Consider the following 27,831-nt stretch of genomic DNA (forward strand, 5'->3'; position numbering starts at 1 on the left):
TGTGCAACTAGTGTCTTATTTCTTATCGTATTACAAGTCCACCACCAGAGACTTCATGCATTACTACCCTCTACATTACCCAGCGTTTCTTTTTTAATACATATAGATGGGGTGGCAATGCCCGGAATGAACATGAGTCATTCTCCTCGCTTTTGAGATGCAAGGTTTCAAAGGTTTTTCGCATATTTTAGCTGGTGTGCAGACTTAACTGAAAAAGTGATGCCGTTCCACTGGTTTCTTGTTAATTGGGGCATCCGCATGACCTGTAGTATTAATACTAATTTCATTCCTACAGCAACCGCCATGTGGATGGTGGTGGATTGTGGTTTCACAATTAAGTAGAAAACTAGTGCGTTAAAAGAAAAAAGAGGGAGAGATGAGATAAAGTGTTATACAACAATCAAACACGACTTTCATACGTTAATGCTAAAAGACTAATAAAATTGGTATTGTAGTAAAAGAATAGATACAATGAAGATGAAGGCAGAATGGGTATCATTAACTCCCATCTGAAAGGCACAACAAAACGATGGGCCTCTATTTTTAAGATCGTAAAATATATATATATATATATATATTTTTTTTTTATGGATTTATATTTAGTTTATCATCTGAAGTTCACAGCTCTGCACTCTCTCTGATACTGGCCCCAGTGGAGCCTAAGGCGCATTCCAATGCACTGTGATTCTCTATAAATCCAGCCAGCATGAAATCTCAAGGAGCTAACGCGGAGAAGAGAGCCAATCTGCCTGTTTACACCATCTCATCTTACACAGAAGCCTTGGCGCCTGCCCCGAAGAACCCCCAACTCCCCCCCACACACAACATGTTTGCAGAAGTGTTCATGCTGAACAAAGTGATTGTATCATCTGGGCCTGCTCTTCCATTTGTGTTGCTGCTTCTCCTGAAACCTGTTTCAAGCTGTGTCACCCCCAACTCAGGCGAAGTTTGAAAAATGGAAGAAGGGAACCATGCAAAGTGGACATATTCTCCAGCCTGCCGTAAAATAACCGGGGGATGGACCATTAGCCATTTGCCGCTACCGACCGAGTTGCAGATCTTGCATCTGCACGAACAGAAGGTCACAAGAAACTTAACAAAAGAACAGCAAAAAGAGGAAATAATGTGAAGTTTAAAAACACAGAAAGAGGGAGAAAACAAATTTCTCCACTTGTCTCAGGGTTTTTTTTTTATAAATCTCTAAGTCTATTCTCCATTTAGTCCGAGAGCTGTGCGGTAGATAATGCAGCTCGCTGTCTGACCTCGCCTCAGTTAAGACTCGACTAAAATGCCAGCTCCACCTCTCTCCCTGATGTTAGCCCACCGTTAGCGAGGAGCAGGGTGGACTAGACATGTTCCTCCACTTTTCCAAGGCACAAACCAGTCAATTTGTCATCCAGTGAAGAGGTTGAACCTTTAATTAAAGTGGAGAGCTGCCGTCATCAGGGCCCAGCTAAATGTCACATGATAAATAACGGCAGAAGATCTGAACAGCTCCCTTGGAGTTTGTTTCACTCGAGGGGATAAAAGGCCACACACATTACAGGGTAACTGCATATCAATATGTTAAATAGGTTCAATTGTATAAATTGATTAAATGACCCAATTGTGAACCGACCATGCTTCAAAAACCCCGTTGTTTGAGCAGTGAATGTTGACAATGTCACGTAGGCTGACTATTAATGGAAACCAAGCAGGGAGAATGTGGTGCTGAGTGACATTATTAAAGTAGATGATGGGTTTCTGAGCAGATCATTCGCCGAATGCAATCGATAGCTCTGTGTCTAAATGCTCAGGCAGAAATTACACTTCAAGGCATATTGGCCAGGTTGAAATGACACGGCCGTGAAAATGCATTGCTATGGACACTATTAGAAACGATTGGCTAATTACATCCACGAGAAATCTCGATTCTTTATTGGCCCTTCACGTTTACCGCGAAGAAACAGCGGCGCGCGGGAGACCTAATGCGGGCTCCAATATGAGCTGTGCATTAATATAGTGTGGCAGGCGGTGAAACAGTCTGACTGTACAATCCAATATTTCCAAAAGCCTGTTGTCTGATACCAAGTCATTTGTGGAAGCACTGACAACCCCCCCACTCCCCAGTCACCAGTCGACACTACATCAGCATATATTTTCAAAATTGGTTCATTTCACTCTGCTTATTATCAGGCAGCTTAATCTTGACCCTTCAAATCTCTAAAATTATCGCCCTGTCTCTTGTCTTCTCTTCCTCTCAGAAACCCTTGAATGTGCTGTCAATACCACTAAATTCCTCTCTCATCTTTCAGCACTTGATCCCCTAATCTTGCTTTTGTGTCACTCACTTGACGGAAACTCTTCCTCTGTAACTCAGTGCTTAAACACAGCCTCACCTCCCTGCTTTAGCGCCCCATCATGACTCACTGTTCCATACAGCGCTGATCTCGAACTATTAAGCTTCTTTGATAATTTGACAAACCGTTTATTACGAAAATAATTCTCCAAGGTCACATATATTTTGGAAAAAAATTAATTAAAGGCATCGGAGTTCTTTTTGCTTTTTTTTTGCTTGAAACCTTTTTACATTGCAGGATATAAAATGTAGCTGCCTCGTGTTTAAAATGTCATTTTGTATTCAGAGCCATGCAGGCCGTAATTCAATCTGAGGGAACTTCAAAGAAATAATTGCTCTCTCGCGTTCACGTATATATTTAATTTAACTCATTATGGATAATATATATTATATCAGTGTTGGAGATTTTCCTGGAATAAAAGAATTTCTGGCACCTCTCAAAGAGACTGTGGCCACTTTCATAAGAAATTCACCAACAGTGCAATAAAATGATGTTTTTTTGTAAGCAGCATTGATAATTAGGTTGTCACTTACCCAAGAATAATGGATGTTCTGCTCTCTTAGGGTCCACGGCTGTTCCTAACTAAACCCTATTTTGTGCAGGCGACATATCGATGGAACTCCAGAGGCAGGTGCTGTCAGCTCAAGTCTATTTGAGATTTAAAAATAAGGAAGTTGGCATCTTTTATGAACCAAACTTAAGCACATGGTCTGGAATGATTTTACTTGACTCTACGGACATTTTTAAGTGAAGCACATGCTCATCACAGCCAGAGCATGATTTTTACTCTTAATTAAAACCTCGTGTCTCCGGGTTTCACAGTTTAAAACGCTGTGGTTAAGATCAGGGCTAGATTGTAATCACATTTACATATTGCACAACTTAGTGACAGTTTCTGTCAACATGCTTTTTAATGCATTAATGGACCATCTTCCAATAGCACCAGACACAAGAGAGGTATAAGACCAAACTCTGTCCTCATTTTGATCTCAGAGTTTACTCTGCATGACAACTGCATTAAGAAAAAGTCTGTATAGACAAACAGACCTAAACTTGAGCACAAACATCTGTAAAAAGTCAGGATTCGTAACCAGTTTTAGTCAAAGCGATTGCACAGGTCAGGCAACCTGTCTCCAAATAATCACCGTCTGATTGGGACTGATGGCAATTGCTCTCAGACAGACTGGCGAAGGTTTGCAAATAACTGCGAGAATTTCTATTCATGCAGACACCAACAGATTTGTTGTTTTCACCAAATTATCACAATTAATGGAAGCACTCTCACAAACAGACTGCATGAACATATTTTTGGTCATGCCCCAGTCTCCAACCACTCCAGAACTACATTTTGCCACCGTGACTGATGAAAGGGTCGAAAAGGAAAAGTTCTTCACCTAAGCTTTGTGTAAAAAAATCAAATGTTTTAGTAGCCTAAAACAAACACTTAATTCTTGTGTTTGGCAGCACAGTCTTTAGGTCCCGTGAGTTGCTAAGCTGGGCCTCTGTCGACTGGTTTTGTTGAGCATGTCCTGTTGTTGTTGGTCAGATTGGGATCTGGGGAGTTTGGAGCCCAGGTGAATGTCTGGCAGCTTTTCTCATATTCCTTGATCCGCTCCACCGAAGGTTTTGAGGTGAGAGGAGTGTGAATTGAGGTGTGTTTTTGTACTACCGTGTGCTGGCACATAGGTAGCTTTTTTTTTTTTGGTAACACCTGCAGAGAAGGCACAAGTGAAACCGGTCAGCACTTCCAGGGAGCGATGGACTAATAGCCTGGAAGCACCAAGTTTGAACCTGCTATAAGTTATGATGCTTATTTGTAGAGTTTATGGAAGTTTATTAAAGTGAGAAGTAATGATATAAGATTTCCTCATGTCATGTTGGCTATATGACCTTATATACATAGCACATGTTAAACTCAAACTAATTACTTTGTCATACGTTGCCCACAAAGTCCTCCTTCTATGCAATATCTTAATCAACTGTTACAAATACTGTTAATAATTCAAGCCTCATTGGTGTACTTAATCTACCTAATTTTCTAATCTTCCTAATAATTCATTTGTTGAGTGATTAATTACGCTCATTTATGTCATGTGGAAACAACATTTGTTTTTAATTGTGCATGTCAAAAGAATTTTCCAGTCGTCCCATTTATGCTCACACTCAGTGTTTGGAGCTTTGGTCACCGCGGGGTTCCTCGCATTGGGTTTTTCTCTTCAACTCCTCTGCATCCGCCAGCGATCAGATTTTCCACCATTGCACCATATGTGGCATCACAGTTAATTACTCAAGAGAAATTGGCTGAAGACGAGGCATAACAGCAGGTGAGGAGCTCCAGCCCAGAGCTAAACCAACACTAACTGGTCAAGCTCAGCTGCCCTCGCTCTTGCACTGCCTGAGTCGCACAGGATGGACTCATTCATGCTGGTTGGCCTTCATTACAGATCAGGGAAGGTGCAATTAGTAGCAACCCCCCCACCGGTTTATAATTACCTTAAGACACCCACTTAAACAGAGAACCTTATAAATCAGCTCCCGTTGCCTATCAGAGCCCTGGACGCTACATTATGCCAACAGATGTCGGCCGCGGCCATGGACAAGCCCCTCGGTGGCAGTGACAGCCAACAACACTGCAAGCTTGTCTAATGAATAAGAATGGCCTTTAGGTTTGGCTTTACAGGACTTTTTGCCTCAGGATTATAGCTTTATTTCTTGTGAATTGAGAAATAAGAGGGAGACGAAAAAGGGGGCAGAGAACAAAAGGTCAATTAAGAGTTGGTGAAATGCAACAGATTGCGCTTTGAAGTGTGCCGTGTCTGTGACATTTGTGGCATTTATGCAGCAATATTATTTCCAATTTACAAATGCAAACAGTGGAAAGGCAGGTGTAACGTGAAGGGTTGTGTCCTTTTTTCCTCCTTTGAGCCAATTCTTGGATGGGGTAGCTTTTTCTAATCTGCACACATTTGCATGCAGATAATTTACCAGTGTAGTGACAAAAAATTATTTACGAATAGAGTATCTTAATTGGACACCTGCTGTTTCTTAATTATGAGAAAGTATTTTGGGTTTAGAGTGAAGAGGACATGTAACACAAAGCAAACAAATTAGCCTATCCTACAGACAAATCCTCCCAAAGACTTCCCTAAACAAAGCGCAGATTTGGCAGGTTTTATAAGGGTGAGCTTTTGTTTATCAATAGCTATTCCAAATGAGGAAAGAAGATCCTTTGCAGCTGAAAAGTTGGCGCAGGCGGTCTGCTGCTTTCTGTTTTTTCCTCCTAACTCTTTTTGGTAAAACTGTCAATTTGTGCTGTAATTTTGCAAAACTAATGAAATTCAATTTTTAAATGGTTTTTTTGTCTTTTGAAAGCACTTTAAAAAATAAGATGTTTGACCTCAACAGGCCTGATGTTGTCACAGACCAGGAGAACAGCTGAATCAATGAATACCAAAAATTCCTTTGAAAGGTGACTGACAAAAGCATGCCAGGTGTGCAGCGATGACATTCATGTCCCTGTCCCTGAATTTTAAGCTCTTTTAATACCACTATTGAGGAGATCACCTCTAACCTCATCTCACTTGTGTTTGCTCCAAGGAAACATATTACTGGTGCACCAGCAGCAACAGAATAAACCCTCTAGACTGTGTGGAAAATCAACACAGCTATAACGATGAATGCCTCTCACTAAAAATAAACCTGAATGAATCTCAGAGGTTTAATGAACAAAGTTTGTGCAGAGGGGATTTATCTTATTGGAAAGATGAATTCACTTCCAAGGGAGGCATACTGACAAGAAATAAATGTCTTTTCAAACTGTAAAGAGGCTTCGTATCTGCCGCTGAGCAAGATTCATTCAGAAGGAAAAAAAATGCTTTGTCTCAGTTTGAAGAACCACCGTAAGGAATTCATGAAGAAGAAAAAGCAACAACTTCTGCATGAACAAGTGCTGTTGTGAACACGGCTGCAGAGTAACAGCTCGTTGTGGAAAGGCTGCCCTCCTCTTGCAGGATGAGGATCTGAATCTCAGTGCATTGAAAGTATAGTTAATTAAAATTGGAGTATATGTAATCAAAAAGTAAAAATTCAATTTTATAGAAGGTAGCACGATTATCAGCAGCGTCACGTGGAAACAACGCATATGAACTACGTCGCGGTGGAGAAAACTGCACAGACCTGAACAAAAATGCAGCGCTACACATTGTTGTAATCTCTTTCTGCTGCCGACTGAATCACAGCTGCTCGTGCTCACATGGTTCATTGTTTTCCATCTTTGAACAGGCTCCGAGGAGACTGTTCTCCAAAGAAAAACAAGACAAAACCCGGTCCGCAGAGAAACGGATGGATGGGTCACCGAAATGCAGAATTTCAACACAGGAGACAGATGTTCCTGTCCTGTTTCCAACACGATTTTCTGTTGTCTGTGAAAGTGATCATTCCCTGAAACTCAAAACCACAATTTTTGTTTTGATTGTAACCATGACAACTTTGATTAATTAGCCCATTAGCCCAAAATCTTGATGTTTATTTCCTAACAAAGGAAATCATCTCTGTAGGAAACCCATTGATAAAATTCATGAAACCACTTGTTCCTTATTTTGGAGGGAATCTGCTTGTGAAACGAGCCTGATTCTCTTCTAATTAAAATAATTAGAAATAATTTCTTAAAGCTGAAGAACCTACAGGAATGCTAATTACCAATGTATGTTAAATGCATGCAAATGACTATTATTTATACATTTTAGGTTTTTAGTATTTAGGTTTACGGAAGAGGAAATTATTATAAAAGCAGAACATACTGTGCTATACTGTCTTTATACTGGACGGTATGAAGGTTCTAATTTTAATTTAAATCCGTCAGAGTATGGAGAGCTAACCTGTTTATCCTGCACTAAACTGCAATGTCATGCAACCTTTAAGCAAAACAAAGTTAGCATACTTAGCTTGTTTTCCAGAACGTTTCACATGACGAAAATACACAACTTGACAACAAATACAGATCCAATATATGATTTCACAAAGAGGAACCCACATGTTCTTTAAAGTTTTACTTTAAAACACCACAAGGCAGTCTTTACCTTTAAATTTAACCTCTCTTCTTCGTCTCTGAGTGAAGTTAGCTTGCACTGCTGGACCTTTAGCTAGCAGGCACAGTCTATGACAAACTGCACACACACAGTCTGCGTTGATGTTTGTTGAGCTGTTAGAAACGTTGCATTCAAAATTACCTTTCACTTAAAAAAACGTCCCTTTATGCTCGCTGCTCTTCTGTAGGACGAGCTAAATGATGAAGTACCGGAATCACGATGTATGGACACCTGCACTCGTTCCACCGTTGACCAAAAGAAAAGGCGCATTTTAACCACTGATATGGTATTATATCTCTTTTTATCCAGTGACCCCTGGTGATTGGTACACCTATAGAAAGTGCATTACATGTGTTACTGTTTAGGCTCAAATCGGTTTGAAATAACTCCCCTCAAATGTCCTAAACCTGAAGTACCGAGCTTGCTTTGAAAATGTAAGCAATAGAAAATATAGATAATTCTGTTAAAAGGTAAGGAGTAAATGTAAAAAGTTTTCGGAAAAATAAATACTCAAGAAAAGAAGAGATACATTACAAAGTAGGTACTTCACACCTCCTGGGAAATTTCTCACTATTTATGCTAATTTAAACAATAACTTAACTCAAGCAAATCACAAAGGGTGGAAAAGACTAAACTTCTTTATTTAAGGAAATTGGAAAGTATGACACAAAAAGTACAATATAAAGGAAGAAAAAATACACAAAACAAATGAGCTTTTAAAATTTCATCCTTCGTAGAAATTCCATAATCAGCTGTAAGTGGAATTGGAAAGTGGAAGCATGTAGGAATCATAGACACTCAGCCATGAATTGTCTGACTTCACAAAGTTGCTGAGTTTTGAAGCACATAGTGTGTAAAAATTGCCAACCAAGAACTGCAGACTCCTCTGGCATTAACATCAGCACAAAAACTGTGCTGGGAGCCTCGTGGTGTGGATTTCGGTCAAGCAGCTCCTGCAGGTGACCCAGTAGTTTGTCCATCGTGATTAGGCCACTTTTATTTAATTGGATTACGTCATGTAATTTGTAAAAAACGTACACACGATCATAAAAAATAAAATAAAAATAGTTACAAAGATACAGAAATTACATTGTACTGTCATGTTCTGTGATACATGTAAACTGCATCTATGACAGAAACATGTCATATATAACGTGTAACCTGTAATTTGTTATATGCAGAAGACCCTTTCATTATTAGAGCCCTGCATGACGTTGGGCTGCTAGGCTAATGCTAAAAGACAAAGCTGTTCCAAAAAGGAAAGAGGGTGACAGCTGCACGCTGCAAGAATTATTACATCACTAATATTATTGTCCCGTGTCATTAATAATCAGAGCAAATGGCTGTTGGCCAAAGTTTCCGGCTGTATTGTTTGTCACTGTGGATGTTTGCGATGTCCACTCTTGTATGAGACATTAGACTGAATTAGAGTTCAAACACTTAGTGGATGGAGAGGATGTCAGTCCTGATCAAGAATAAGAAATTATTTGTTGCAGACTTAAGGTTTGTTAGGCAGCAGGCGATGCACACAAGCACCCGATTCAATTTGTGAAAGTCGAAAAATGAGCAGCTAATTATTAAAAAGGGGACTTTAGTGGTGGGGGGGCTCAGGAAATGGGGTCTAAAGCACTATTATGCAGCATTATTGCCCATTCTGAACTGTGAAAGATGCTAAATTACATTAGTAGAGTCCAAGAAGTTCACTTTAATAATGCATTGTAATCTAATAACACAACTGTATATTTGATGCATTTTCCCCATTTATATGGTCAGTCAAGGCTTCTTTTTCTGCCAGAAGATTCACCATAAGAAAGAGTATAATACTGCCCTGTAACGGTGATGTTCTGATTTTAAGTCTCATCTGGGCATATGTGTTCATTTTAACAATTATCATATAATTCAGGGGTGTCAAACATAAAGCCCGTGGTCCAGATTCAGCAAAGACTAATCTGGCCAACGGGATAGTTTTGTCCTCCAGAATTTATGGAGGACACAAATTTGGCACTTTTAAATGTATTTTCATAAGTTTTATAACCTTCAATTCTGATGAAGACCACACAGCCACTCATTCTGCACCAGTTTAATCAAGTTACAGACAAACAATTAAATGACAGAAGACAAACTAAGAGGTATTGTACATAAATTTCATGTCTTTTTCTTATAAGATATGACAAAAACATGACACTTTGGCAACAATTTGGTTACTTTTTAGCATCACTTGATTGAATATTGACACTTCGATGGTATTCCTACTAATCACGACAGTTAAGGAAGCCTTTCCATGGCTGATTTGATTTAAAATGCATATAACTTGTTACATCTGTGGATTTCTCCTTGCAGAAATAAGCAGGCACCTTAATAAACCTGTAATAGTCATAGATCATAAGCAACGACCTGCAGTGTCTCAGCTTGTGTTGTAAATACCCACCTTGTGCCCACCATTGCTGTTAACATCAGCTGTGTTGGCATGTCACAATAAACCAATAAAAACATTAACATATAAATCACACATGTCTGAACGACTCAGGCTGTTAGTTTAAATCATTTTTGTCTTGAAATGTATCCTGTTCCTATTAATAAAAAATATACATCTTTATGACATATTTTGCTGTTAACATGCTTGAAGGAGATCGTCTGAAAAACACCCATTAACCATCGTTTAATTTCACATTTCTGTCATCAGAAAAATAAAACTCCATCTGGGTATTGACGTTTGAAAAGAGTGTGACCGTTTCATTTGTGTAAAGTCTGTGCAACAGCGTGAAGTTTACAATCCTGCCTGAAGACGTTTCAGATACTGACACTTTTCTTTGAGAGGCTGAGATTCCTTTCAAAAGTACTGTTATTCACCCGAAAGTAATGACGGAGACATAAACAGTATTTTCTATTCATGGTCTAACCTTCCTGCATAGCTTTGATTTGGCCTTGGCGGCAAACATCACAAAGATAAGAAATGCTTCAACAAGAGAGATCTGGTCAGCTCAGTTCAGCAGCTGAGTGAACACGAGCGAAAAAGATTTCAGCTTCTGCCAATCTCCTCCTTCCCTCCTTGTGTTTTGACCCGACTCAATGCTTTAAGTGACTTTTATTAAGCTTATTCAAATCGGTGAAATGTTCCAGGGACATTATGCTAAAGTCACACTAGGGAAAGCAGTCGAAAATTATTGCGACCGCTTGCAATTGCGACGGAATTTGTTGCCTTGGAAAACGTTGCTTCAAAGACGGGACCAGGTGCGTCAAGACAGCAATAAGATGGAGTCAGTCTGCTGTCAGTGTGTGATTGAAGGGGGTCAACTGGCAATTACATGCAATCTATTTGTGGTAATAAAATAGCGAAAATGGAAAATCCGTTGCCATTTGTTGCTTCACATTAAAAACAAATTCACATGAACTACTGAACCTCATCGATCTGATTGGTGAGGTTCTGGCTGCACAAGTTTTTATATAAGGGATATGACCTGAATGCAACCAGTTGGCAACCATTTGAGTCGAGTACGCAATTGCAAAGAGACACTTTGCTCACACTGCAATCCTCTTGGTTCTGTCTGCATTTCTAAATTAGATGACAATTATTTGCAAACCTTCAAAGCGGCTCAGAGTGAACGAAGACACACCAAGTTGGCCCGTTGTTGTTTGGAGACAGGTTGCCTCCCATCAGCCAACCTGTGCAATTACAACAAACATCCACAGGTTGAGGGTTTTGTACACTGATCATTAGTGTTTGTCACAAACTGCTACAAAAACTTCTGTGCAATCGCTGGCAAGAGCTGATTTTTCCTAAAGAGGTTGACATTCTGTTTTTACTCTAATGTGACTGAGCCATTAAAAATACATACCTGATACTGAAGGAATTACGTATACTGATATAATTTCAGTTCTGTTAATTTTAAAGTTAAAAAAAATTGATAGTTTTTTTTCCCCACTCTGGCCTGTAGTATCATTTATTCATTTAAATATTTGTGATGTGATTCGCCCACTTTTGGAGCTACTATTTTAATTTTAGATTAGCGAGATGTCTGCCTTGTCTTAGAGATACTGAAACTAATATTTGCCTTGTAGGGCAAAAATGGCAGCAGTTTCTCTTCCCAGGAATCGTGACCCAGTGACTGAAAAGAAAAGTTCATGAATGATGTTTGGAGCTGTTTTTTTTTTAAACATCTACAGATTTACATTTAGCAACCAAAGGAAGTTAGCAGCTAGCTAACATCTCAGCTCAACTAAAGAGGGATGACAGCAAAATCTTGCAATTAGGATGGATGGGCCTGTCATCACTGGTGGATGGATACACTTGTGCAGAATGCTGGTTGGTGGAGTACGTTTGGTAGAAAATAGTTCCTACATGAGATCGCCCAGGACAAGGATGCTGCTGCTGCTGAGGGTTCAGATGTGTTCTTTGTCCCTTTAGCAAGTGCTATTTAGTTTCATGACATCAGCTGAGGGCAGACATCTCCAAGGCAGACACCTTGACAGCCGATTGCTCTGAAATTGTGCGACTGACACCAAAATACTCTAGATGGCTTTAGAGCTCCACAAGACAAACATCTGTAAATCTGATTCTGGTGTTAAGTGCCCATTTAAGAAAGTAGTTTGTCTGTCTGTTGCTTTAATTCTATGAGGTATTTCTTTATAAAGTTTTTTTTTTTTAAAAGCATCCTTTCCAAATGTTCAGGGGTACACACATTCACTCGTGTAACAGTTTGTGTGTTATGACTGCAGCTGTTTCACCTGTCACAGTTACTGCTGCTTCACATTTGAAGGTCAGCAAGAGGTAAAGCCTTTCGCCTCACGCTGATTCCTGGTGACACACGGTGCTGCACTCTGGCAGAGGCTAAAGGAATCTATTTTGGACACATCCTCAACCCCTTTGTCTGAAAGGCCCTTCCAAATATCAATGTAATCATTTCCATCAGAAATTATTTACGGCTGACATGACACACTCACCTTTCATCACCAGCCATTACTGAGTTTTTTCTTTTCTTTTTTTTGACCGCTAAAAAGCTGACAGATCCAATGATACCATTTAGCTACATGATTGTCAGACTTAACAACCTCCAGGTCTGTTAATAAGCTTCACTCTTTGTGCCACGTCTGGAATTTGCAATATTTTTATGCACTTTTCTCGCCTCCGAGAAATGAGTTCAGCCTTAGTCAAGCCTCGCTTCACGTCCACGCCATATCAACATCATTTGTCATTTCTCTTTTTTTAAATAATTCGCTCGATATTAGCAAATTAAATGAGCTTTTTTTCTCTGCCTTTTTGCCCCAAACTTTTGTGAGAAATTATAGGTTTCTATGGTTGACAAGACAAAGCTGGACAAATAAATCAATACAAAGCAAATGAAAGCAAATTGAATCTATTAAAGCAAAATTACTGAGAGAAAAGAACCAAACACAATGTAGCCCGCAGAACCATGGCCGCAGACAATTAATGGCGGTGGGAGCAAAAAGGTGCTGGCTCATTAAGCCTGGCCAGCCCTGTGCATGAAGACAAGGCCAACAGCCAGACCAAAGCAGACCAGCACAAACCAGTCTGCTCAGCTGCAGGCCCACAGGGAGGTACCCTTCTACCTGTAGCTGCTGAAGGCTAAGACCCAGGGATGTGTTTGATTCCCCGAAAATAAAAAAAAGCTGAATTAGAGGAGATGAGCTTTTCAATAACCTCCCCCTTCCCCTCAGCACCTCCCACGTACCTGCGCCTTGTCCTGTACCCAAGGAATGGCAAGCAGCAGGGTGCCACGGAGGACCTTCAGATCAGCGTGAGCCAGCGAGGGGGGCTCTCCCGGGCAGCAATGAGTAATTAGCGCTAATTAGTGGCAGTGATTAACCACACTGGGGAACGTGGGGGCCGGAAGGGAGCAGATTGATAGAGCTGGCCCTCCTAACCCACAGAGGCTCCAGTGCATCTTAAGCAGGGGGTGGGTCAGCTGGATGTGGCTGGCAGCCAGATGCTATGGCCGTGAATAAAGGTGGAACATGCTTGGAGCATCCGTAAAAACCATTTCAGCAACAAGGAGGCGAGGGCTGATACGCAGCTACTGAAGCATACGTTTCAAATCAAAAGGCTGTCAATTCATTACACCCCGAGGCAGGGTTATTCAAATGAGGGTCCTTGAGTGGAATTGGACCCTCAAGTCATTTCAGCAAGGTAATTTGAGTGATTCTGAGGAGCTAATTGAAAATCGTATTGATTAATGTATTCAATAAAATGTCTTATCTTGTGTTAATTTCTACCAATAACAGAATAAATTAGTTGGTTACTAGTTATCAGCCTTGTGCTGCTCCTGTGCGGTTGCACGAGGAAGCGAGCAAATTACATTCACAAAACCGGTTGCATTGGAAATCAGACAAGTTTACATGCACTGCAGTGACCTAGTTACTGAAAAGCCACAAAAAAGACAATTCAGCAGAGACTGTAGTTAGCACATATGTTTTCCTTCTGAGCAGATTTAATTTATTTGTTTTGCTGTGAAATGTTTATGCATTACACTTTGAGGGTGTGCATGTATTCGCTATCAGGGCAGTCAGACTTAAACAAATAAGGCTGGATTACTAGCGCTCCTTCCACTGCAGTGTCACAGTTTTTCCCTGTTCCCTGGGAGTTTTCAAGTCTACATACATCCTTCAGCCACAACTCTAAAACCACTGACAAGGGAAGTGAATAACATTAATCATTACAATGTAAGACTCTTGTGGGAAAACTCGGGTCTTGGTATTCATGCCGATGCTGCTTTGAACATCCCTCATACCCCACCCATAGCAATAGTGCTCGTCCGCAGCAACAGCCCCCCCCCCAGCGGGACAAATCTAGCAAAACCGCAAGAGCTCAATAATGGCTCGAGGAACATAACCAGTAGGTGTACGTAGCCTCCAAACACCCCCAGTTGCTAATCCGCACGCCTGTGGGATGCACCGGTACAAAGCTGGTTCACAGAAACCCTCAGGGCCCAGAGGATCTGCAGTCCTGGTGCCAGACACCCCAGGATACCTCCAGATGTTGTGTACAACATCCAACAGTCTGTTTTGGAGATCTACCTAATATTATACAGGTGGTTTTAATATTGTCACTGAATGGTGTATATGTCCAAGCTATATCTACATGGGTAACCCAAAACTAGATGTCAAACATATATGAATTTTTTTTTTAAAGGGTATGAAAATATAATAAATACATTTTTTTAAAAAGCTGCTGTTGTCTCCGCACTGGATACTGGATCATTATCAAATAAAAGAGGTTCTCAAAGTCTGCCAATGTTTGATATTTGATTTGAGCTTTTGTTTAATAAATGTATTCCTTTCATTTTCTGCAGAGGCAGCCGCACCTTTTTCCTGAATGCCAGCACAGTTTACAGAACACATGAAATAACTGAAAATACTGTAAAACAAAGATTAAATTCACAGGCCAGAGCCAGCTGATGAATAATTGACACGCTCTCCTTCAGCAAGACCATTATGTACCTTTCTGCACTTGATTAGATGTAAGGGCAAGTCACTGCCTGTCCTCCGTGTGCTTCAGGTTTCCAAACCAAAAATACAAAGCACAGAAGCTACTTTGGAAAACCTGTCAAATTTCTCAAAAACAAGTCGCTGATTAAATCTGCAAGGCTGACAGGTTAGGGAGCCGACAACCACCTTCTCCTTTTTATTGGTTTGTCCAGTGTCCATCAGTGGATATTTTCAAGACTAAAACTGATGGTAAAGATGAAGCGCTGGGAGCTCAAGTTACCACAAAAACAGAAAAAGAAAAAAAAAAGCTCCAGTTACCAGCTATTTAAATCAGTGGATAGAAAGAAGGTTGGCAATTTTGACACAATCAGTGCTAGATGTAACTGCGCATATTGTTACAATAAAATGTTACTTTAATACCATCACATAAGTCATGTAACGATGTAACAATTTATTGTTACAGAACCAAATTTCTAAGTTTTCTGGACGCTGGGTGGAGTCCTGGCGCCCTGCTACAATCAGCTGATTTCAGTTCATGTGTTGGAAAAGGGAACGTGATGGAGCGGTCCACAGCAGAGATGCAGACACTACTTTTATTTTTATTAAACAAGGACAAGAGGACAAAGGAAAAGTGCAAACTGCCTCCAGGATAGAAACAAATGCATTGTACTGCTAACACAACTTTGCAAACACCTGCGCAGATAGCATGCTAACACTAAGCTAGCCAAGAAACCAGAGGGATGTTAGTGTTGACTGTATGCTGACCTCAGCCCAGCAGCCAGACACTGAACAGCTAACAAAGCCAGTGATAAGCTTCCAGCATCCATTTCTACCTCTTCATGTTTGTGTTGGTGCATGAAATTGTAGCCTCGATTTATATTGTTAACTGTGCATTTATAGTGTAATATATAATGTAGCGAGTAGTGTAACACACACTTTCTCTGAGTAATTAATACTAATTAATACAAGTACTTAATATAAGTACTGCATTACCATTTAGAAAGCACTGATTTACTGTAATAAAAAGTAAATACAGCAAATATTTGGGTTTGGAAACGTCCAAGGATTAAGCAACATTTGAAAACAACCTTACTTAACTGCCTTAATTCACTCTTACTGGATTCATATGCTGTGAACATTATTTATAGACTTATACAGACTTTATAGAGGCCCTCTTGCCAGATATTCAAAGAGATGGAAAATATGAGGTATTATAACACCAATATTATTTACCATAAACACTTGAGAGAGTTGCACATTCAACTCAGTTTTCACAGACTGAATTTGTTAGGAATCTGACTTTGTATACCACTTAGCATTTCAAATAATGAATCTAGCACAAATTATGTCACTGGAGTCAGTTGGGGGAGAAGGAAGACGCGGTATAAATAGTCTGAGTTTTTGGTTTTGCTCCATTATTATAAATATTAGATTAAATTTAGACTCAGTGAGCCTGAGCCCAGTGCTAAAAACGAAATGTAAACACCTCAAGCAGAGCTCTCTCCCATCTTGAGGTGTGTGCTTTTTTTTAATGAGGTGACACACACGTGCAAGTTTCTCCACATGGCTTGAAAACAAATAGCATGATAGCTTACATGACGGGGCCACGTTGAGAAGCTATCGGAGCTTTTTGTGACAAAACAAGCGAGACGTGCGGAGCTTGATTTTAAACATCAATGACTTTAATTAGTGTCATCCTACAATCACCAATAATAGTCCCGAAATGTGTGGGCCCCGGCTCTGACAGCCGAGCAGATCTGTGGCGAAGCAGGGGGCTCTTAACAAGATAAGCCCTGAAATCAGCGAGCCTGAAGGAACATTACCTGAACAAGAGTGCTGATGAAAATGACTGCGGTGTCGGCCTGCTTGGAAACAACTGAAGTGTTGTTCACACGTCTTATCGTAAAACAAGTCAACAACACAAGCAGCACTACACCGGATAATTCCCATCACTTGTAGGTCTGAGAAAGAGGGATCATCCTTTTGTATGTAAATGATCCGGTAGAATCTTTAGATCTCTGGCAAAGAAGGGAAGAAGACAAAAAAATTGGCATTTTACAGAGAAACAGATTAAACAGATGACTCAAATCCTGTCTGAAGATTAAAAAATGCCTATCTGGAAAAGGATTTTATTAACTGATGTCTGCTTTTGGACGGATTGGTGCTGTTTCTATGCAGTCAGCAAATCCCATGAAAAGGCGAGAGAGTCTTTGTCCGTCTCTCCATAGTTTCAAAGCTAACGCTCTACTTTGAAAACAGCAGGTGACAAACAATCCCAGGTCAAAGTTCACACTGGCCGCGTTGGCTCCAGGCTTGCAGTATCTGTGCCGCTCACATGTCGCCCATTAAGTCTGCATTCCTGTTGTGTAATAAATCCCAGCTCTGAAAGAATAAATAGTAGAAAATGATGCCTTTTCTTCATGAATGCTCTTTACTGACATAACTGATTTTCTGATATGACTATATAGCACATTTGACGCCTCCGCTTCTCGCTTTAATAGCATGCAATTGCTAACGTAGTTTAAAAAAATAGTTGGGAACATAAAACTTTGTTCAATGACACATTTGATCTTGTAAAACTTTGCATGTGTACACACCAGAGTGGATCTGTGGACCCATGTGCAACCGTAGCTATGAAGACCAAAACTGATTTCTTTGTACCCGGATGCTGTCCGTCGATCCATCCATCCATGCATGCATGCATCCATGCATGCATGCATCCATCCAAACATCCATCCATCCAAACATCCATCCATGCATCCATCCATCCATCCATGCATGGATCCATCCATCCATGCATCCATCCATCCATCCATCCTGCATCCATCCATCCATCCATCCATGCATCCATCCATCCTGCATCCATCCATGCATCCATCCATCCTGCATCCATCCATCCATCCATCCATCCTGCATCCATCCATCCATCCATCCATGCATCCATCCATCCAAACATCCATGCATGCATGCGTCCATCCATGCATCCATCCATCCATCCATCCATCCAAACATCCATCCATCCATCCATCCATCCATGCATGCATCCATCCATCCAGCATCCATCCATCCATCCATCCTGCATCCATCCATCCATGCATGCATCCATCCATCCAAACATCCATGCGTCCATCCATGCATCCATCCATCCATGCATCCATCCATCCTGCATCCATCCATCCTGCATCCATCCATGCATCCATCCATCCAAACATCCATGCATGCATGCGTCCATCCATGCATCCATCCATCCATGCATCCATCCATCCATCCTGCATCCATCCATCCTGCATCCATCCATCCATCCATCCATGCATCCATCCATCCAAACATCCATGCATGCATGCGTCCATCCATCCATCCATGCGTCCATCCATGCATCCATCCATCCATGCATCCATCCATGCATCCATCCATCCATGCATCCATCCGCTTCTGCTTATTCTTTTTCAGGGTCGTGGGGGGCGCTAGAACCTATCCCAGCTGTCTTACAGTGTTAATAATTTTTGCAGATCAGGTCATCTCACATATTAAACCAGCATATTAAGCTCGTAGCTCTTTTGCACATAAACCTATTTAACACTTCATTTTATTATTTTTTGTCTCCACTTATTGATCAATGCTATGTGTACATATTAACCGGCATCTGTGTGTGGACAGCAGAGAAAGAATTTCATTGTACAGAGAAATGCTTTTTCTTTGCACACATGACAATAACGCTTTGAATCTTGAGGAGAGGCAGTGTACACCCTGGACAAGTTGCCAGTCTGTTGTAGGGCTGACACAGACAACCATTCGCACTCACATTCACTCCGTGGGCATTTTTCCAATTAACCTATCCCCACTAACTGTCTTTGGACTGTGGGAGGAATCTTTGGGCACTGACTCAGTGGTCATGTGAGGTAATGTGTTGGTTTTATTCTTCCACCTAAGTTACTGCTTGGGAGCAACGGATTATGGCAAATATGTACATTCAAAGTAATCAATTCAAACTACAGTGAATGTTTTGTGAAAATACAGCAGCCAGAAGATTTACAGTAATAGATTTTGGACTACAGTGGTGCTGTAGGCTTTATTAGACAACAGAGAAATTATTAGCCAACAAGATTAAATTTATCGCCTGGTTTGGCCTTTTGGGGGATTTGTTGGCAGTTTGCTGCTGGGATCAGTTTGAGCCAAGCTCATCTCAACTGTGGTTGAAACCCTTTAAATGGCCGCTTCTTCTTCAGGTGCGTTCAAATCAGTGTTAGGTATGTGCGGTGCGGTATACATCCTTTCAAGGACGGTTTAGGTGGTGTTTGTGTTTTGAACAGTGTTCTCACAATGCCCAAGATACCGACTGGTTTCAATTTCCTCTATTCTGACAGCCCATTCCATCCACAAGCTTGAATGAAGGCGGCCGTTACGGGGAGGTATTGCTGTAAACATCAAAACACCACATTCAGATCAAATGTCCCCCACAATCCGAGACCTTTAACAAAAGCTCTACAAAAGATGAGATTGCCTATCACATTCTAATTAACTACAATCACAACCAAAGTGGCCACAACACGTTTTAAACACAACAGAAAGTAAAGTCATGCCGGATGGTACGAGCAGCTTTGGCAAGAGATAAAGAAAACGTTCAAGCGCAGTGGTGACACTCATTGAATTATATGTTGACAGCTCTGTGTTAGTGAAGAGATGAAAGCAAAATGAGATTTTCAAAAGTGAATATGGGGAATGACGGTATTGCTTTCTCCACATTGTCAAACTTGACAGTGCTATTACCATCACCATAACATCAGGTGCTGACATATAGGATTCAGTTAGCACAAATCAGCTCCCTCCTTTGAATACTGATTGCATTTTAGGAACGAGGGTGTTCGCATTACTGTTTGGTAAGATTTAATCAAACATTAGGCCTAGAATTACAATAAGACGAGGAAAGGATTAGAATCAAAGTTAATGACCAACACCATTACTGCAGCAATTAGCTGTGAGATGCTTTAAAAAAATAAATGTATTTTTTTAATAATTAGGATGACAAGCAGGTGTTCATGTTATTCAAAAGAAGTCTTATCTTTAAAACACACATTTGTGGAATCATGGCATAAACAAATGGACTTTCTAAAGAATTCAGAAAACGAGTTGTTGATGCTCATCAGGCAGGAAAAGGTTATCAATCCATCTGTGAAGCGTTAGGATGCCATCAATCCACAGTCAGACCGACTGTTTACAAATGAAAGAAATTCAGGAGTGCCGTTAGCTCTTCCAGCAGTTGTCTACCAATAAAGATAAACCCAAGAGCAAGGTGTGTAATAGTCTGCAAGGTCACAGAGGAACCCGGGGTAACTCCTAAGCAGCTAAACGCTTCTCTCACACTGGCTGTTCACGTTCGCGGGTCCGCCATCAGGGTAACGCCGAGCAACGGGATAACAATGGCTGCGAGGGAAAAGCAGCTGCTCTTAAAAAAAAGAGCGCTGCTGCTCATCTGCAGTCTGCTGAAGATCACGCGGACAAACCCGAAGGCTGCTTGAAGGCTGTTTGTTCTGTGGACGGATTAGACCAAAATAAAACTTTTGGTTTATAAGAGAAGCATTATGTTTGGGGAGAGGAAAGCGCTGCGTTCCTGGATAAGAAGCTTATCCCATCTGTGAAACATGATGGTGGTAGTATTGTGGTTTGGGCCAGTTTTGCTGCTTGCGGGCCAGGATGCCTTGAAATCACTGATGGAGCAATGAATTTTGAGTTATTACAGCAAATTCTAAAATAAAAATGTCAGGACATCTCTCCGTGATAGAAGAATAAGAATCCAGCAGAAGGAGAAACCTGGAGCTACCACAAAGACTTAGTCGTACTAGGCTGGAATATCGAAATATGAATTCATGTGGATTCATCATTCTCTGACAGTATTATGCTTGCGCTGTTTGCTCATAGTCATAGAAGATCGGCTGGACCCACATTAATGGACATTATTATAAATTCCATTATTAGAAAAATAAGAATTTAATTTCCTCATTTATCACAGGAAATATTATTCCAAAATATGCGCGGTAAGAATTAATGAGTGTGACAGAAATACGGGATTTCTTTCAAATCTACAACCATCAAATCAAAAACAGCAAAGTTATCTAGGTGGCTTAACGACAGAATTATCTTTAGAAAATATATGGAATGTAAAAAAAGCAGCAAATGAGCTTAATGTGCCTTAAAATTGATTAATCTTTTACGCCTAAATGAAAACCAGTGGAAGAGTACTTTATCATGAAAGCGTGAAAATCACACCGCAGCTAGTAAAAAGAAAACTTAACTTATTAAAACTTCCATTAAAAACTCCCATTAGTGAGTCTACACTTTTAACATGCACGGGGAAAAGTTTCATTTTCAAGACAAAAAGATAAATGACAAAGTAGTCCTATTACTCCAGGATTTGGTGTGTTAATATATTATCTCTTCATTAAACATTTGTGTTGGATCTCTGCTCTAATTAGTCAGCTCGCTTGTCTATTTGCACTGGAAGTTGTGTCAGTTTCAGGTAGAGCTGTCGCTGTGCCTGGAACGGTGGAATCGGAGGTGCATTCGGTTTGACATTTTTCCTCTGCGGTCAGTGGAAACAACGGATACAGAGGTGACTCTGAAGAGTGGGATGATAGACTATCCATGAGCTCTGATATCTGCCACTCTGACAAACATCAGCACACTCGAGCACTGATGGCGAAGACGATCATCCAGCCTCTCCTGCCATCCTCATGAGAAATGAGCATACAGAGCTTCTCCTGAACTTCCACAGAAAGAAGAAGGAAAATCAGCTTGGCATCTGCAGGATGACATGGATAGTCTGGCACATTCTGCAGATGCTCTGTGGGACTGGGATTGAGTTCAGATGCCGGCTCAACACTCAACGCATATTCCTGAAATCATTCCTGTACAGTCGTTGGAGTTTGGTTTGGCCATTTGTGCTGGTGGGCGAGGAGGAATACAATCACGAGGGCTAAGTAACGCGTGTGAACCGAGGTTTCCCAGCAAGATACCGAAGCTGATAAAGCTACAACTATTGCAACATCAGTGAAAACTGATCTCTACTTTGAAGACGCTCCCTTCAACTGTGTGGCCGATTTCACATTTTCTCTATATTTTAAGAACAAAACAGGAAACAAACTGAAGAAAAAAGATCAAAAAGTTAACCGATAGTCAACTTTAGCCCTATAATAATGACATAATCTAATATTTCTTAAAAGAAATAACTGTGCAGTCAAGGATCATAAATATATTATGTATGTTCAAATGTATGCAGATAGCAAAACAAAGCATGTTGAGAGCGAGAGATTGCATCTATCCCCGATGCTACCGGGTAATTTAGCATCTGTGATTTATGCCCCGTATAACTGCTCAGTGCTAGTGCAGGATTTATAGGAATGATATACCCTTTATATAATTTCACTGACTCCAATTTTATTTTTTTGTTTTATTGCAGTGGTCTATCACGAGTCTTACATCACTGCAGCTCAGACACCTCAGCTGATCGCAATCCTTTCTGGCATTTTGAAACGCAGTCTGCCTGAACTGCCAAATTTCCACTCATTCCAAGTTAATTTAATATATGCAACTATTAGTGTGCTGGAAATCTTCCATCAAGCTACAATAATTAAACAGCTAGTCCCTCTAATAGAGATCTAATACAGTTAATTGTGAATTATCAAGCGAAACCAGCGATCAGCAAAAATTCAAAACAGACATTTATCTGCCTGCACTTGGTCGACGTCGCACTAAACAGCACAGACTCACAGTTTTCTGCTCACAGAGAGGTGGTAAACAGTCAAATTGGATGCATTAGTGCAAGAATATCTGCAACAAATTGCTCCTGGCATGAAACTCAGCCCATTATCTGATCAGATTTGACCACACATTTTTCAGTCAATCCAGCTGACACAAACAGCACAAGTGGGTAATGTGCCAGCTGGTGATGACCTCAGACCGGGGGTGAGGTTTTCAGTACTCAGCGACTCTTCTTTCCTCCCGCTTTGGAGTTCTTAAGGTTCACAGTGGAGACTTCATGAATAAGCTTTAATGTGACAGAGAAATTGGGGATCACTTTCTCTGTCTGGCTCTGCCAACAGTCTGATGGTATCGACGACTAGATGGCGTGAACGCGAGAGACTCCAAAGAGCGGATTAGAGAGGGGAGATAAGGCTATCCACTGTAATTAAGCCCTATCTCTGTACAGCCACTGAAGAAAATAAATCACCCTTCAGAGCCCGCCAGTGTTGAAATGTAGGAACAATTATTCAGTAATTAATCGTTACACATGCAGGCTCCAAACACTAATAGGACATATTTTAACTACAGCATTATAGAACTGTTAAATTAAATTAAGTCTGAATGTATTTAAGATCAATGTAATAGATCACATATTTAACCTTTTTTAATCACTCTAATGTAATTGTATTAGCTCTGTTATTAATCTTTTTATGATGTGCCCCATGTTAATTTCTCATCCCAGCCATGTGTAATTAGGAACAGAGATATATGGGGTGTGGCACCAGCCATACTACTACAAACAACAAGCAGAGCCCTGGAGGAAGGTGCTAGTCATTCCTGCAGTCCAGTCCCGGTTCTGTAATAGGCTGAGAATAACAGCGGATGAGGTCAAACATAATTAGACGAGGTATCACAGCTGCTAGTTTTGAGAGCGTTATCGAGTTTACAAAGTGCTCCTGCTGCCAAACAGTTAATGAACTAGTAATTTTTCTGTTTTGAACAGCGCTAGGTCATTTCCTCCATCATGAGAGAGTTGTTGGACGAACATAAAAGGGTGTCAGCGTGAGCAACGCTAGCTCAGATGAATGGAAAGGTTAACGCGCAAGCAAGGAGCTTAAACACAACTGAGAGAAAGTTCAAACCGCAGCTCTACAGAGTGCACAGAGTAAAAATGCGAGGGTATTATTTGGTATCAAAGAGTCCTTTTAAATGACTCTTTTTTTCTTCGATGCCATTTTCAAGTTTGTGTGAGGTAGTTTAAGCACCTGAAACTATTCACAAGTAATAGTTGTGCTGGCTAAATAAGGCAAACCTAGACATCCCATATAAGGGAGCGCTCCCCCTTACAACAACTAAACTGTCTCCTCCGGCCTGTAATGCTATTTAGTCATCTCGATTGTTTTCGCATCTCTACTTTTGGATATATTGGCTCGAGAGATGTCTGCCTTTCCATCAATCTATAGCAGTGAAATGGCTCGTGCTGATATCTGTTTCCAGAAATCGTGATCAGATCCTTCAAATGAAATCCACAAACCTTGTTGTTGTGCTGTGTTTCGCATAGGAACCTTTTAGTTTTAACCAGACTACACTTGGCAACCGAAGGATGCATGCAGCCAACTTACAGCTCAGCCGAGGGGGGGGCCACCATCAATATTTTCAATATTCCTGACACAGAGTCATGAGCAAGAGGCGCTCCTCATGGCTAGATGGATGCTTCCTTTTGAATAGCATTATGGTTAAATGAGATGCCAGTATAGTAGCCATCAATTAGGCAGTTTGCTTCCATATAAGATTTCTTTCATAAAAGGAGCTAAAGTCTCTTCTGTTTCAGTAGTCTACGCTCAGTCCAAGTGCAAAGCAGAGACACTAGAACACTTGATTTCTCCAGTTTAAATAATCATAAGTTATAAACACCAGATTTTCTCCCTGTTACTATCTTTCCTTCAACAATATTCTCAGGACAGCATGCTAAAAATATTTCAGATAAATGTGGAAAAGTCAGGGAAGGAATTGGACATCAGTTTTATAATCTATAATCAATCAATTCTCGTCCAATTCAAGGTTGCGGGAGGGCTACTATAGGGTGAGCGGCGTCTGACGCCCCAAACAGATCGCCGGCCTGTGGCAGGGCGAGCACAGAGACACAGACAACCATTCACATTCACACCTTTGGACAATTTAGGAACACCAGTTAACCCAATTCAACTGCCTGCATGTCGTTGGACTGCAGGAGAAAGCTGGAATGCCTGGAGAGAACTCAACAGATGAAATGATCATTTCTTTAACTTTTGCTAACTGACCTTGCTCATTCCTACACTCTACACTATTTAGCTTTTTCTTAGCTAGTAAAGCACAAAACCTAATGACATTATCCTCCTCATTTGAACAAGAATCTAATTTCAGGGAGCCGTGCAATATTACAGTATACAATCCAGATATCTACTTAAGGCTTCCAGGCTTTGCTGGGATGTGAAATATTCTTGTTTCTTTTTTTTAAAGAGCCCTCATAACATCTCCTAAAGTAACAAATCCATTATGAATGTAGAGAACAGCTCTTATCACAACAGGAGAGGAAGGGCAAAAGATATCAAATTTGTTCTGCAACAGAAGAAGTGCAGATAAAATCTTTTTTTTATCTCCAAATTTGGAGTGAACAACTTTATCCTGACCAATTTCTCACTCACCTGATCATTACTTCAATCTGCAAGCCATCAATGCACCAAAAAACCAACAATATTTGTCACAAAGCAGTGGTTTCTGTGCACAGGTTTGTGCTTTATACGGCTCTCAGCACAGCTCCAAATACAATGGTTTGCACAGAAATTGCCCAGATACAGAAAAAAAATGTAATATTGCCTCAGGTATTCACACTTATACGTATTTTCATGTCGAAATTCCACATTTTCTCCTGCAAAACAACTACTCGTGCGCTATACCTCTTGCAGGCAAGGCCCTTTTGCTCTTTGCTAGCTTGGTTAGAGCTTTTCCAGGTCCATATTAGGCAGTCAAAACTAAAAGGGTGATAGCTATAAATAAAACAGAAGTTCTCTTTGAAATGATGTGACATTTCCACTGGAATGAAAACATTGTGGTAGCCTTGATCTGTTCATGTGAAACGGAGCCAAGTAGTGAGATACTCCAATGTTTGATGTTCTGCTGAGGGTCTGAGTCAGTCAAACTCAGACCAGCTGGTGTTTAGATGGACAAACGTCTGAAATTCCCCTAACCACTGTGGTCAACAGGATGCAGACACATCTGAAGCAACACACAGGAGATGTCAATGGACTGAAACACAAACCGGCAAGTTTTAACTGTTAACATACAGTAATACAGTGACACTTTTATTTATTACATAGATACAGTATAAATGTAAGCGTTGGGCCACACCTCCTAATCTTTGATTCCAGGTGTTTCCACTCCCATTGCCACAGGTATATTTAATCATCACCTGCCTTTATGGACATTTTTAAAAGAATGAGTTCAAGTTTGGCACTTTACTTGGATCCCAGTTAGTCAGTTAGTGAAATCTTTACCCTCTTAGATTTTCCACAACCAGCTGTAAGAGGAATTGCTGCAAAGTATTTAGGAACCACAGCAACTCAGCAATGAAGCGGTAGACCATGTAAACGTTAGATAACACGGTTGCCAACTGCTAATTGAACAACTTCAGAGCTCCAAACCTCCTCTAGCATCAACATCAGCACAAAAACTAGGAGCACGGGAGCTTCGTGGTATGACTTTCCACGGGTGAGCAGTTACATGCAAGCCTTGCATCGCTAAGCACAATGCCAAACATCACATGGAGTGGTGTAAAGCATGCCATCAGTGGGCTGTGGAGCAGAGGAGGCATGTTCTGTGGCGCGAGGAATCATCTTTCCCTATCATCTTTCTCTAATCCGCGTTTGGTGACCACTGGGTTGTTTTTCAAGGGTTGACCTGGACCCTTTAATTCTAGTGAAAGGAAACCTTGATGCTTCAGTTTACCGTGACATTTTAGACAACTATGCTTCCAGCTGTGCGGGAACAGTTTGCATAAGGCCCTTTTCAGTTCCAGCATGATGCACCCCAATGCGCAAAACAAGGTCCATTAAAGCTAGGTTATAAGTGTGTTATGGAGGAACTTGACTGGTCCAAAGAGAGCACTGACCTCAACCTCGAACGCCACTGTAATAAACTAGAACAGAGATTGCGAGCCAAGCCTCCTTGTCTAACCTTACAAATGCTCATCTGGATGAATGAACAAAGATTTCCACGGGCGCGCTCCAAAATCCTACAGCTGCAAAAAGCGAACCAACCCCATATGAATGCCTATGATTTAGAATGAAGCTCCTGTAAGTGTAACCTACAGGTGCACCAATACTTTTGCCTATAATCACAGCAAATATAGTTCAGTCAGGTATTCCTGTTTGCCAGTTTGGCTCATCAGTGTCAACACATGTGATAATGCAAGAGGAGCCGGGTTGCAAAGTGGCTTGCAGGTGACAAACAACAGGAAAGCTGAAGCAGCTTTAAAGGCAGATACTAATGATATCGACACTATGATCAGCTGGTGCTCCGGGATCGTGGGCTCTCTAGACTTAACCGACACTACGCTTCACTTAACATCGTGAATGTCTTCAATCAGTCGGCTTGCCTTGGATATTTTTGGTGAGGTGGCAGCTGCATTTAGATTTAAATCTCACATTATTTAAAACGTTTAAAGATCTAGAATAACTAAAGTGGTACTATGTCACATGTGTAGTGATGCTAAGACTGCAAACACAGGATGAGGCTAAAGTTAAAATGAATTCCTGATCTTTGTGCTGATGTGTGCACGTGATTAGTAAAAATGAACTTTGGTGTCGAAGCTTCTCAGTGGGAGAGAACGCGGCGAGCGACTTGACAAGCTTTTGGTTCCTAACTGAAATTCATTTGATGGCACGATGTGACTTCAAAAATGTTAAAAGTTGTAAACTGGCATGCAGCTCAAATATCTGCTAGCGGGAAATACAGAAAAAACAAAAGATGCTGTGAAATATTTTGTAGAACATTTGTAGGACGTACAGCGTGATATTTTCCAGTTGCCTAACACACAGGAGCCCGCTTGGTTTCATCTCAACAGTTAGCAGTGGTGGGGCCCAATCAGAGGCCCGAGGCTTTTGTCCTCAGGTTTTCTACCCTTTGAAGAATGAAGTGCGTGATAGCTGAAATTCCTTTTTTCTTTACCAGCACAGATTCTTTGTTCC

General features: G+C 40.8%; 1 protein-coding gene across 4 annotated transcripts in view; it reads right to left on the reverse strand.

Annotated features, from left to right (window-relative positions):
• The window catches only part of LOC113020226 (RNA binding protein fox-1 homolog 3), a 426,914-nt gene that overhangs the window by 355,412 nt on the left and 43,671 nt on the right, over positions 1-27,831 (reverse strand). The gene's annotated exons all lie outside the window — the stretch shown is intronic.

This window comes from Astatotilapia calliptera, chromosome 4 (assembly GCF_964374335.1).
Source record: "Astatotilapia calliptera chromosome 4, fAstCal68.1, whole genome shotgun sequence".
In the NCBI taxonomy this organism is placed as follows: Eukaryota; Metazoa; Chordata; class Actinopteri; order Cichliformes; family Cichlidae; genus Astatotilapia; species Astatotilapia calliptera.